This window comes from the organism of the source record quoted next, unplaced genomic scaffold (assembly GCF_019419815.1).
Source record: "Pyrus x bretschneideri cultivar Hongxiangsu unplaced genomic scaffold, Pyrus_bretschneideri_v1 Contig64, whole genome shotgun sequence".
Lineage (NCBI taxonomy): Eukaryota > Viridiplantae > Streptophyta > Magnoliopsida > Rosales > Rosaceae > Pyrus > Pyrus x bretschneideri.
Genome location: NW_025999803.1, coordinates 213,646 through 227,438, shown reverse-complemented (window position 1 = coordinate 227,438; position 13,793 = coordinate 213,646). Strand labels below are relative to the sequence as shown.

Genomic DNA, 13,793 nt, shown 5'->3' with positions numbered 1-13,793 from the left:
GGAAAAACAAGGCTTGTTTTGTTTTTATATTTCTTCCTTAAAAAATATTACATTAGGTGATTAAATGAGCTACGACCTGATAGGAGCATATTTATGCTACTTAGTTATGTTGTTTCCTTGCATTTAGTTAGTTAATTACTATCTATTTTAGTCTTTTAAGCTATTTTCGTATGTCTTTATGTCCTAATGGTAAAAGGAGCAAGAAAGTGCATTTTGAGGCTATTTGGAGCAGTTTTGGGCATGGATTGGATAGCTTAACTATGGAGCAATGTGGATGGACGAAATTGAAGTCAAGAGAAGCTAGGAAAGGCTAAAAATCTGGAGAAAGAAGTCCAAATGCAAAGAAGATAAGGAAATAGCAAGGAATAAGGAACCTTATCCAACCTTATCTTATCCTATCCTAACCAACCTTATCCTTTCCTAACTCTAACATTATCCTATCTTATCCTATCCAAATCAGGTTAGGTCTTAAATCTAGCTAATTAGAGGGGATTAGTTACACATTTAAACACCTATTTCAAGTTCTAGAAGCCCTATTTTTGTGCATTAAGTTTATGCCACATGTAATCCTTCTAGAAGTTCTAGAATCTGCCACAAGGACCATTCCTTGTCCTCCTTGGAATCTTATTGAAAGTATCTTTGTTCTTTGGTGATTTGGAGTCCTAATTCCTGTTCTTTTCAGCCCAATTTCGTGCCTCCCCTTCACCCTATAAATACATGATGCCACAACACTAAAAAACCACCACCCTCTACCACAAATTCACACCACACCATCCACCACACCTCAAGAGCCTAAATTAACACAAATCCCCATTGTTGGCTGCAAGGAAGGAAGGAGGAGCCACCGGGAGTGTTTCTAGGTGTATTTTATCTTTGTTTTTAATGTTTTAGTTTAATTATCTTTGTTTTGAGAACATGTGGAACTAACTTCTTTTTAGTTAGAGGTGAATTCGAAGCCATGATTATATGTTTTATATGAATTGATTACATCCAATTATTGTTTCTCAAGGCATGAATGTGATTTGCTTATCTAAGTTATTAAAACTTGTTTACGTATGTGGGTTGGGGGTCTATACTTAATTTGCATGCATGAATTTGATGCTAGAGTATAAGGGGGTTTCACGTAAGAGTTATTCACTTATATTCACAAGTAATGGAGGTTGCTAGTCACAATCGTGTTAAATAAATCCTCGGTAAGAGTCTCATGCGTTTCATAGTGATGAATGCCTTGTCAATGCTTATGATTTTCATAGAACTTAATGACTTTTGACATGTATCTCTATCATGCATTTCATATAGGGAACTTGAGAAAGATAATTTGGTTTAGATGCGTATTCCATCTAATTCAATGAGATAAGGAAAATCTGATGGTTAGTTGTGCGATACAATTAACTTGGGGCACTGTCATTCATAGTCTAAAGGAATAATAACTGGAAATTGGTTCATATGCATATGTGTCATGTGTGGAGAAGGACCCTCTAGCTAGCTTATCACCTATAGCTTTCCCTAATTTTGTCCAAGTTGTTTAGAGTCTTTATAATCTGTTTGTTTTTACCTTAATTTCATCCAAAATTCAATCCCTCTTTACTTTGTTGTGTCAAATTAGTTAGAATCTGTCCAAGTTGTGTTTTTAAGTGTTTTGAGTCAAGTTAAAAGTTATTTTCGTCCAAAACACTTTATTGAGTCTAAAATTGAGTCTTTTTTATTGTTGTTTGCTGTTTTAAGTGTCTAAAGTTAGTTTTGAGTCTATAGAGTCTAGTTTAGTGTTTTTAAGTCTTAATTGTGTTGATTAACATCCCTTCTAATCCCCGGCCTAAAACGATCCCTACTTTCATATACTACAATCATAGGGTTTTAATTTGAGTGTTAGAATATTTCACATCAAATTTTGGCGCCGTTGCCGGGGACTAGTAAAATCGCTAATCCCTTTGTTTGTTTGTTTATTTTTCTTTTGATATTTGATTTAGTTTTATTTCTTTGATTTCAGGTACTAGAGAAGCAAGACATGGCAATTGCTAATCTTCAAGCTCAAATAACGAATCTTACGTGTCAGTTATCACAGTATGCCGAAGGGTCCACAATGCAAAGTGTCCCTACATTTGGTGCTTCTTATAGGCAAGAATATCAAGCAAATCAATGTGCACAAAGAGATTGGAGTGATCATTCAAACTCTATGTGGTGGGAATTTCAACAAGTTGAACACAAAGGATATTGGCAGCCATATGAGGAGTTTTATTCAACACGTATGCAACCACCACAACCTGCCCAAACAAATTCAGGTACGTCTTTGTATAATGATACGTTTATTAAGTTAGTCACCAATTTGGCTCAGGGCAAGAAAATCAAAACAAAGCAATGCAAAATCAAGACAAAAGGTTGGACCACTTGGAAAAGCAAATTGGGCAGATAGCGGAGTTCGTAGGACAATTTCGAGACCAAGGCAAACTCCCTATTTCAACCATTGCAAATCCGAAGGGAGGATTTGAAACTGCCAAGGAAATCATCTTGAGAAGTAGCAAGGAGGTTGGAACAGACCCTAAACCATCAAAATCAAATTACAAGGAAGATGAAAGAATGCAATTTGAGGAAGAGGAACACACCCAACACACGGCAAGGGTGGAAACACCTTTGACATGTTTAAAAACTAGTAGAGTTCCTTAAAATGTAAGGAAAGTTTTGTCTCTATATATAAATCTCTCTTTCCCTTTATTTTTTATTTTTTATTATACACATCTAGCTATTAATAAAAGAATAAGGATAATACTTGAATACTTACGAGGAGTACCTAAATTACTGACCAATTAAATTTATTTTGATAAAAAAAAACAAACGTCATTCACATTGAGGAGTACTCAAAAGGTTAATGGTGTCTTCTACAAACGATACGGCCGAAATCAGTGTGTCAATGGCGACCTACTGTCGTTGGATGGTACACCCGAGAAGCGGATCGAGTGGTTAGTGATGGTTGGGGGTTTTTAGGGATCGAGAGGTTAGCAATGAAGGTTTGAGATGGGTTTTTGAAGTCTTAATTAATTTGAGAATCTGAGTTGTCTTGAATAATAGTGTGATCTGGGTTTGTAAAATAGGCATTGATTGTTAGCTTGGAATTTCACAAATTCAATTCGAGGTTTTCATAATTTTCTTTTATTTTCAATAGAAAATAAATTAAAAGATAATAATAATAATAATAATAATATATTGTTAGTCCAGCTTCTTAGTCCAACACTGCACCAAATGCTTCACTAAGTTAGTCCAGTTTAGTCTAGTCTAAGCTAGTCCAGTCCGAGATAGTCCGGTGCAACAAACATACCCTAATCGTGCATCTCCCTCTCGCTTAGAATACCTCTCCCCTCGCTCGCTACCTTGAACTCTCGCTCAAACTGCCATCTACCCAGAGCAGCAACGGTGAATTTTGCGCAACAACAATCAGCAGCAAAATTGAATAGAAGAGCCAAATGATCTTGAAAAACAAGGAATCTGGTATGTTTTGGAAGATATACAGACGAGTATTTGTTGGAACCCCCAGTCCCACATCGGACAGAGGGAGAAGAGAAGAGTGCTTTAAATAGAAATACCCCTCTCTAACTAACATCGAGGCCTTTTGTGATAAAACCCCACACCTGAGGATTGTGTTGGAACCCCCAGTCCCACATCGGACAGAGGGAGAAGAGAAGAGTGCTTTAAATAGAAATACCCCTCTCTAACTAACATCGAGGCCTTTTGTGATAAAACCCCACACCTGAGGATTGTGCAGGTGGTTAAGTGGGGATAGTATCGGTGTTGTTGGAGTGGGCCCTCGGCCCGTCGACCTGAAAATTTCTACAGTATTTCTCCATTCTCAATTTTTATCTTCAATTTTATTGATGTGAGCAGAGTTTTTCTCTTAGTAGGGTCTGTTCTTGTCATAGTTAATTTTGTTCCAATTAACCAATCATTTAACAAATTCCGTGAATTCAATTCTTTTCGATTCCCCATTTTCTTTTCAATTCCAGTGGACCTGAATGATCCATTATCTGCTGTATATTGTTATGTAATGTTTTCTGTCTTTATATAATTTGAATTTGCATTTGACATTTTAGGTGGTTGTTATAGGTTTACTCTTGCTCTTGTCATTTTATTTTTTAAATGATTGGTTAATTTTGTTAGAATTAACCAATCATTTAAAAGTTCTGTTCAATTCAATTCTTTTCAATTCCACATTTTCTTTTCAATTCCAATGGACCCGAAGGATCCACTCTGAGCTGTATTTTTTGATGGTGTGTTTTCTGTCTTTTTATAAATTGAATTTGCATTTAAAATTTTGGGTGGTTGTTATTTTTGACAAAGTTTGCTGCTTTTGGTTTGGAAATTGTGATACTTGTGTTGAGTAGGCTCTATTTTGTCTCACGTTGAGAGACAACAGAAAAAAGCAAAGAATTAATAGAGAGCATATGTCATGTCTCTTGTATTAATATTGTGTTGCAGGCTACAGAGAACGAAGAAACTATAAGATTAAATAGCGAGTCATTACCAAGTGATGAAGATGATTTACAAGCTGCAATTCCTTCACCGACATGTCAATCTCAAAGCCATGATGGTTCTTTGGGATCTCTTCATCCAAATAAAAGCAAAGAAATAACGGGACATCTAGAACTTGGAATGGAGGTTAGTTTTGAAGAGAGCGCATACAACTATTGTTGCAAGTATGCTGGAAAAAAAGGTTTTGACGTGAGGAAGCATGACTGATTAAAAAAAAAAAGAAAAACAATGCAAGTATTGTAACAAGGGTAACTTACACTTGTTCAAGACAAGGTTATCGAAGAAATGATGAGCCGGTTGAAGTCACAACTTATACTCAAATGATTTCTATTTCAAGTAACTAGTATTTTATTTAAATTAATGTTAATATCGTTTATACATATATATATATATATATATATATAATTTACCTGTTATGACTTGTTTATATATTTCAGTGTTATAGAGATCATGTGCTGAGAATGGAACTCAAGTACCATTTTTTGGTCCAGTTACAAACTCTCAAAATAACATTCTTTATATCGAACAATTCCAAGTAACTAGTATTACCCAATAAGTATTATCCTATTGTTTTTACGAATGCTTTTATAAAATATAATTTGTTTGGTAATTTATAAGAAATTATGATGTATCTTCATGACCTTTTACAAAGTAATAGTGCTAATAAGGGGCCTGGAAAATGAGAAAATACAGACCATGGAGGCAATTTTTGTCAAATTATGGAGAAGACGTAATCATTTTGTTGAACTTGTACTTCACTAAATTAGTGTGGCTGAAAGGATGTAATAAGTACTAGTGTTACTTTGATGATAATTTTGGAGATTGCTATTGTTCCTTAATCTGCTTATTTGGTCATCAAACCACACAATTTCTCTTTACTGAACATCTTATTTTTCATGTACTACTAGGGAGCTAAACTGGTTTCATATGTTGATTTTCTCATGTATTCCTCTCTAGGTGTCTCAATATAACTCTCCATCGGCACACATACACTCCATAACCAGTTACAGAAATGACAACGGCCTAAATAAGTAAAACTAAAAACTTCAACAAGATATGAATTCATCAATTCACTGCACGATAATAAACTGCAATCCTTTAAAGGAGAAAGGCACTTTCAGATGTACATGAAAACATAGACGTTCTTCTTAAGAATACATAAGGTATTAAACTTTGTCTGAGTTACAAAACCAACGTAACTACTATATTGGATAGTCCTTTACATGTCTACTATCAAAGTTCAAGCAACACAATTTTGGAAATTACTAAACTTCCGATTCTATTAGGAAAGAAGTGTACTTTAGTGAAATGAAAACTTCACAAGCAGAGTTCCTCTCGGAAGGTGAATGGAGGATTTTTCCCTTATTGAAAACAATCAACTACACCCCTTTTTCCTCTCTCAGATAATGGTGGGTCCATTGTGAAGCTAACGAGGCAACTGAACGTGTTGCAAGCTCTGCTTTGTATAGGCTCTCCCTTTGTGGTTGTTCTTTATGCAGCTCGTGATGCTACTTGTACTCAAACACAAAAAAGAAAACACGTTGTGCTGAGATACTCAAAACTATTGAAAAAACCAAAAAATAGGTCCTGAAATACTCAACTAAAATCAATGAAGTTACCATGATGCTCCCATATCGATTGGACAACTAAATGAGTAATCAGTATGAATCCGGCCACTAAGTCCGTGCCGTGATTCGAGCAAGATCACCTAACAAAATTATGACAAGAATGTTAAGACAAAGCTGAAATCAAGCAAGATACAACAATTTTTAGATCATTCCTGAGGGGTCTAAACATATTCACACACACACACACACACACGTATATAGAGAGATAATACTAATAGTTCCAGATCAGTGACCTTAAAAGATTATCATGCAGAGTTTGTGCAGCTGCAATCCCTGATATACCACCACCAATAACAATAATAGAAGGGCATACATTATGTTGCCTCTCAATGTGAGACGAACATCACCTCATGTGATAGGCACATCCGTTCTACATTCCGGATAATTTCTTCCAAATACGTAGGCACACTATTCAAGTTTATCTAAACCCTAAACTCTTATCATAGGACTCTCTCTGTTACGAAGAATAATGTTTTTAGTACAAATTTGGTAATTCCTGATTTAATTCCATCACATATTAGATACCTTTCCATATTAGCATCTCCATCAAATCCAAAACATATCCTTCGCATAACAGTCCACTCACCAAACAACTAAAAACCTACCAAGAAAGTCTCCCAATATTCTGTCATATACATATAACATTTTATTTGCAAACGGAAGGAAGAGCTGAATAACAACCACCCAAAATTTCAAATTATTCAAATACATAAGACATAACATAAAAGAATACAGGAGAGAATGGATCGTTCGGGTCCATTGGAATTGAAAAGAATTGATTTGAACTGAAAATTTTAAATAATTGGTTAATTCGAACAAATTTAGCAATGACAAGAGCAAACTGTAATAAGAGAAAACCCTGCTCGCATCAACAAAATTGAACATAAAAATTGATAATGCAGAAAGAGTCATTTGTATATCTTCGAAAACATACCTAATTCTTTGCTTTTCAAGACCGTCTGGCTCTTTTTTCAAATTTGTCACTGGTCCTCGTTAATCGGAGTTCGTCATTGCCGCTCTGGGTGGATGGTTGTCTGAACCAGAGGTAGAGGTAGTCTGAGCAAGAAGGAGAGGGATGATTGAAGTTGATTTTATACCATATATTTTACCCTAATCTTAGTTATAATTTATTAGTTATTTTGGTAGCATTTTGATACTTTGTTATGAATTTTCAATGTAGGACATTTGAATTCTTCTGCAGTAAAAAGTGATTAAACGGATGAATTTCAGAGTGATTCCAAATGGAGGGTGTTCGTGTGCCTTTCAAGATGATTGTGTCAAAATTCCAGAATTTTCTACCAAGCCATTTGACCGTGACAATGAAATTAAGGCCCAGCGTGCAGCTTTCCTAAATTGACATTTCTGGACGTTTTGGGTATTTTGAAGGTCAAGATGGCATATTTTAAGGAAGATTGTTTTCTGAGTATTTGTAGGGGATGACTTAAGCTTTCAAAAGAGACCTTTTGGGACCAAATTGGAGTTGATTTGATTGGTCAAAAGTCTGATTTTCTGAGAAATCCGAATTTTAGTTCAAATAGAAAACCTAGTTATTTTCTGTTTTATTATTTAATTATGTTTCCTAGTTTTACTCCAAGACTTTTCAGGGTTTTATTTTGTATTAGTACAAATAAGATATTTAGCCATTAAGGGGAGAGGGGGAGAAAACGCACGCACACTTTAGAGAGCTTTTGGATTCAAGTTTATTTTCAACGTGTTTTTTATCCTTATTTGTAATAATATTTCGTTGTATGACTGCTAGTAATTAAATTCCGTTTGCTAGGTTGAGGCCATGAGCCTTAGCAAGAATATATAGTTTCTTTTCAATTTGCTTATGATATTATGCATGCAAGTTTGAATTATTAATCACCGGTTTAAACTATCTACTTGTCTCAGTGCTTAGCTACTATTAGGATCTTTAGAAAAGTAATTTAATGCAATTTTGGTTGAAGATCGGTCCCTGAAATTGATGAATGCTTCTTGTGATTAATATGTGCAAGTTCACTTAGGATGACTACCACATCTTAAGGGTTGTATGGTTTTTCAAAAGGTTTCACAAAGCTTAATGAGTCATGCATGTTTAGGTTTGATTTGAATACCACAGACGGGTTGCATGTTTCATATACGCTCTATGTTGGGGGTCCAAGTAGGCATATATTAGGAAAACCTAACCTTCAAATTATGCATATGTAATTCATAAGTAATTGGAATAACTACATAGGATTGTTAAGGTGGCGGCGAATGGAACATCCCACATCGCCCAGTGGAGTGGATCTTGTAAGCCTTATATGTATATTCCCATCTTTACCTAGCATGAGGCCTTTTGGGAGCTCACTGGCTACAGGTGCCATCCGAACTCCGAAGTTAAGCGATTTCGCGCAAGAGCATTCCCACGATGGGTGATCCACTAGGAAGTTCTCGTGTGAGTTCCCAGAAACAAAATCGTGAGGGCGTGGTCGGGGCCCAAAGCGGACAATATTGTGCTACGGTGGAGTCGAGCCCGGGATGTGGTAAGGGCTCGGGCAGGGATGTGACAATTTGGTATCAGAGCCAATCCCTGGTTGGAAGTGTGCCGGCGAGGATGTTGGGCCCCTAAGGGGGTGGATTGTAACATCCCACATCACCCAAGGGAGTGGATCATGTAAGCCGTATATGTATATTCTCATTTTTATCTAGCATGAGGCTTTTTGGGAGCTCACTGGCTTTAGGCTCCATCGAAACTCCGAAGTTAAGCGAGTTCACGCAAGAGCATTCCCAGGATGGATGACCCAGTGGGAAGTTCTCGTGTAAGTTCCCAGAAACAAAACCGTGAGGGCGTGGTCGGGGCTAAAGGGAAAATATGAGATTTATGTGGGATTTCTATTGACTAGCATGCATATACAATTCAAAATTTATATACGAAAATAACGGAAGCATGTCATCAATTAATATCAAAGCTCTAGTCATGAAAATCCCCTTCAAGATTCATAGGTTTATTTATGATGCATCAAAAACAATTTATTGAAGAACAAAGTTTAGGAGTAGTTTTATACCTCTTGATCTAGATCTTAGACCAAGGATTGACCACCTCCAAGCTCTTTGCTCCTTGAACTCCTTGAGCCTAGCCTCCCTCCTTGCCTCCTCCACTTTGTTGAGAAGGAGTGCTCCTAGGTCCTCTTCAAGTTTCCAAAATTGAAAACCTCTAAAGATCCTCACCCACTAGTGTAGTGAGAAGGATGAAGGAAAAACCAAAGGGGTGATAAAATGATTAGCTAAAATACCCTTATGGTGGCCGGCCCTTTGAGTGTTAGAGAGAGTTATTTTCTTTTCTCTTTTGTTGTTTTGAACACCAAGAAAAAACCCCCATTTAAACTTTCATTATAAAGTTCCTTTTATAACATAAAGAAACAAGTCAACAATTGACCTTCTCTCTCCCTCTCTTTGGCCGGCCTTCTTAGTGTTGTTTGGGCCTTGGGCTTTTATTATTTCAAGTCATCCAATGCTTGAATAAAAGCCCAATGGGTTTAGGCCCAATGGGCCCAATTAAACCCGAACATTTCTTTAAGCCCAAAACGATCTTTTATCGCTTTTATGATTTCTTTAGACTTTCTAAATTAATCACAACACTTAATTAATCCAATTAATTATTTCCATCATCCATTAGTTACTCACTACAAGAGTGTATTGGTGAACAATCTTTTAGGTTCTAATTAGCAAGGCAGTGAGGTGATTGGCACCAATCCAATTGATTATATTTAATCCATCCACTTAGTGAATTAAAACTTACTTTTAATTCACCTTCTTCTTTGATGACTACATTTAATCATCTAGAAGAACTCACAAGCCATGAGTGACATCTAAACATATATCATGGCTACCCAAGCTAATGTAGAAGTTTATTCGGAGAACCTATTCAGTTGGAATTACAATGTAATTCGATCCTTCTCTAAAACAATACTCTCAATCACATCACTAGGGTATGGATATACTATGTCAAACCCCTAATGTGATTATGCTTTCTTATATGATTCAATTGAGTCGCATAGGAACGTTTTCCTTCATTACGCTCGAGACTTCGGCCGAAGATTCCCGAATCATATCTCAGAGTATTCTTCCTCTCATAACGAGGATCAGAGATTCCTTGTTGATCATTCACATGCCTACATGTTTAGATACCTTAACCCCAACAATGCCGTGGACACTCCAATGGAATGTCGTTTGACATGATCAAAGATCAAGGACCTAACCATTAGACATCTATGATGTCTTAGGTCAAAGGATTACTTACATTATTCCAACCTTCAGAGTTACTTGCTTGACATGTGAGTAGACCTCTATGCAAGTACTCTCGTTCGATTGTGTTCAGTGAACTCATTCCCTTAATGAGCACCTACATACTTGTCTTAGTGTCACTACACGAATGGGATGAGACTTTCCATCCTTCCATTTGAAGCAGACATAGTATGTACCGGTCTATGCATTGTCAGTATCCCTCCGACAATCCTATGACCAGGAACCTTTTTGGACATAATGGTTATGAGAAGAAGGTCTCTGTAGTCTAATCATCATTAGATTACTTCTTCCATCAATCCATTGTCCATGGATTCATCATTTAGGACATATTTCGTTCATTGAGATAGTCCTAATTAGTATCTTTGCCTTCCGATGTATAAGAGTCATATATACATCATTACATTGTCCTGAAAGGTTTCTTCCAAAGATTGACTTTCAGGGCATATTTCCAACAATCTCCCACTTGCACTAAAGTCAATCACTAGTGTAACTTATACATGCTAGTTGAGTGAGCTTATGCTCGTAGGTTAACTTGGTTATGTATTTAATCACCTTTTAATTTAAAAGGGATTTACTTATCAAATGTTTCTAAAACATTTTGATGATGTCTCTTTCTTGTGTTCGAATACTTTGATGAGACCTTGATTCCATGGCTTGAGCTATCGCCCCATTACGTCGTAGTATCCTACTAACGACCTTATGGTTTGGATTCAATCATTGGTTCTAAAAGAACCCCTTCCATTCAAAACACCTTTTGAAGCAGTTTCTAAAACAATATATCGACATATATTTCGTTTGTATACTTTATACAAACTTTGCTCCAATCCTTGAGACCATTGTAGTACAATACTATTAATATATTCATACGATTAGTATTTCATTCATTATGAAGTTCCATTTGTTTAAAATGGATTATTTTCACTTTGGTTCATAACCTAAGTGAATGCACGCTTCTAGAGTCCCACTCTGATGTTCCTTTCTTAAAGGCAATAATACTCTTTTAGTTGCTATGGTTCTGATCCTGGGATATAGTAATATTTTAAAGTGACAACCCATGTGGTTTTTTCACCTTTTGATATTTACTCACAAGTCCATACATGTGTCCCTTTTGTGATTTTATGACACATCTATTATAAGGGTTATGAAAGTGATTTTCTATCATATAGAAAAATGCTTCCTTAAATCTTCAACATTTGAGATTTAATTTCCCCCTATAACTTCCTTGAGATAGCCTTTGTTATATCAATAAGTCCAATTTCAAGTCTATACTTAAAATTAACCGTGTCATGTCTTGTCATTTTTCGAGTAACATCTAGGTTTGATCAAGTCTATCAAATAGACTTTATTCATATCTTGTTGCTCAAATTATGACATCACTCCCATTGGGTTTGTTGTAACTTAGCATTCATTCAAAAAACTTAACACTTAAATTTTCTTGATTTGAATGCATATTGCTCCCACTAACTTGTTTTGGATCTATTGACAATCATTGAGATCCATTAGCTTATTAATGATGTCTCAACAATTTTGAGACTATCAACAACGCTAGCTAACACAAGTTATTTAAATGAATCATTTAAATGGTGTCATACACCATTCTTCAAGTTTTAGTCATACTAAGACTTTAATGTAGTCATATAAGAATTATCCAAGTCTTTAGTGAAAGCAAGGCTTCTACTAAGGATATAGAAACTCAACCATTCCTTCTAGGTGGTTGATATAATTCTTTATCAAAAAACTACATAGAGCGTTATAGTTACATAAGGTGACGAATTCGGATTGTCTTGTTGTTAAACTATATGTTGTGACTCATTTTGAAACTATTCCCTTTTGTTTCATCAACTTGTCCATATGCTTTGTTATTTAGCTTGTTCTCATAAAAGAGAATGATGGACAACTCCCAACATATAACCATTTTATGCTAGGTTGACGAAACCTACATTCAAAGACTATTCTTTAGAATGTTACACAACATAGAATATTAATGTTTTGTAGAGCTTGAGTCTTTTAACAATTAAAATTATAAACTCTCAATAATAGTCAAGTACTATTATTATTTAGACAACTATAAACCAATCATATTCAAGTTTATATCCAATTTCTCACCTCCCACTATTTCTTATGACTTTAATGAGAAATCATTTCATACATTCAAAAAAATGTATAAACGTGGAGTATACGGGTTGAGGACATTGTGTAGTAGCTTTAAAACCTTTCAAGCTCATTTTTTTTTTTCACTCTTCACTAAGTTGATGTCTTGTTATTAAGTGACTAAAATCTTTAAACATTTTATTGATTTAGACACTTAAATTTTTGGTTTAATCACTAACACACTTGACATTTTAAAACAATTTTAAGAATATCCAATTAATTGTTCAAAACTACTAATTGAATCAAGAGTGATCTTGATTATTGTGGTTTAAGTGATAACCATATAAGAAACGTTTTTCTTATTTCTAATATCATTATAATCATGTATCTCATCTAGGATACAACAAGACAATATTCAATTCATAACATTACTTTAAGGAAATATTTTATTTATTAGAAGGCATTCATCACATTACATTAATATGATAACACAAACATTCACAATGTTTAACTTAAAAGGAATTAGCTCTAAACATTTAGAGACTTATTTAAGTACCTTCAAACATTTAGGCATTAATAGTGGTCTTCCATCATATGAAGCCACATAATAAGTTCTTAACACAATAAGAAAGTTTAAAGACGATCTTTAAATGCCTAAACAAACTTCCCAAGTAGTAAGCAAAAACATGGTGACCGAACCCTTCTCCACTCTTTTCTTTGCTTGTTCCTCTTCTACTTAGCTCCTCCACCTATATACAATTATACAAGTGATTAGCACTTTATATCAAATATAAATATTTAGAAGATCTAACAATTAGAATTGAAGATAAGAACATAAACCATACCTTGTGGCTTGTCCTTAAGAGTTGCAAGGTATAACCTGCAATTCCTCTTCCAATGCCCCTCCTTTCCACAGTGGTGGCAAGCCCCCTTGGGCTCCATTGCCTTCTTTTTCTTCACTCCCCTTTTAGGCTTAAGAGTGGGTGACTTCTTCTCCTTCCCTTTGCCTTTGCCTTGCGGCTTAGACTTGGAAGAGGATGGCTTGTTATAGGCTACTACAGAAGTCCCTACAACGTTCTCTTTCATCATAGTTTTCTCAGCAGTTACTAACATGTTTAGTAACTCAGAGAGAGTACTATCCATTTTATTCATATTGTAGTTCATTACGAACTGTGAGAATGAATCAGAAAGAGAAGCCAATATAAAGTCCTGGGCCAATTCCCCGTCAAGTGGAGTACCTAGGTTCTCCAGTTGTTCAATGAATCCTATCATCTTCAGTGCATGTAG

At 35.5% G+C, this 13,793-nt stretch overlaps 1 long non-coding RNA gene across 1 annotated transcript; it reads right to left on the bottom strand.

Moving 5' to 3' along the window:
• Nucleotides 1-5,604: 5,604 nt before the first annotated feature.
• Nucleotides 5,605-7,225, bottom strand: LOC125472134. Its single transcript, XR_007254062.1, has 2 exons — nt 7,081-7,225; nt 5,605-6,226 (listed from the first exon to the last, which is right to left on the bottom strand). It is a non-coding gene; the product is annotated as an uncharacterized LOC125472134 (long non-coding RNA).
• Nucleotides 7,226-13,793: the final 6,568 nt, after the last annotated feature.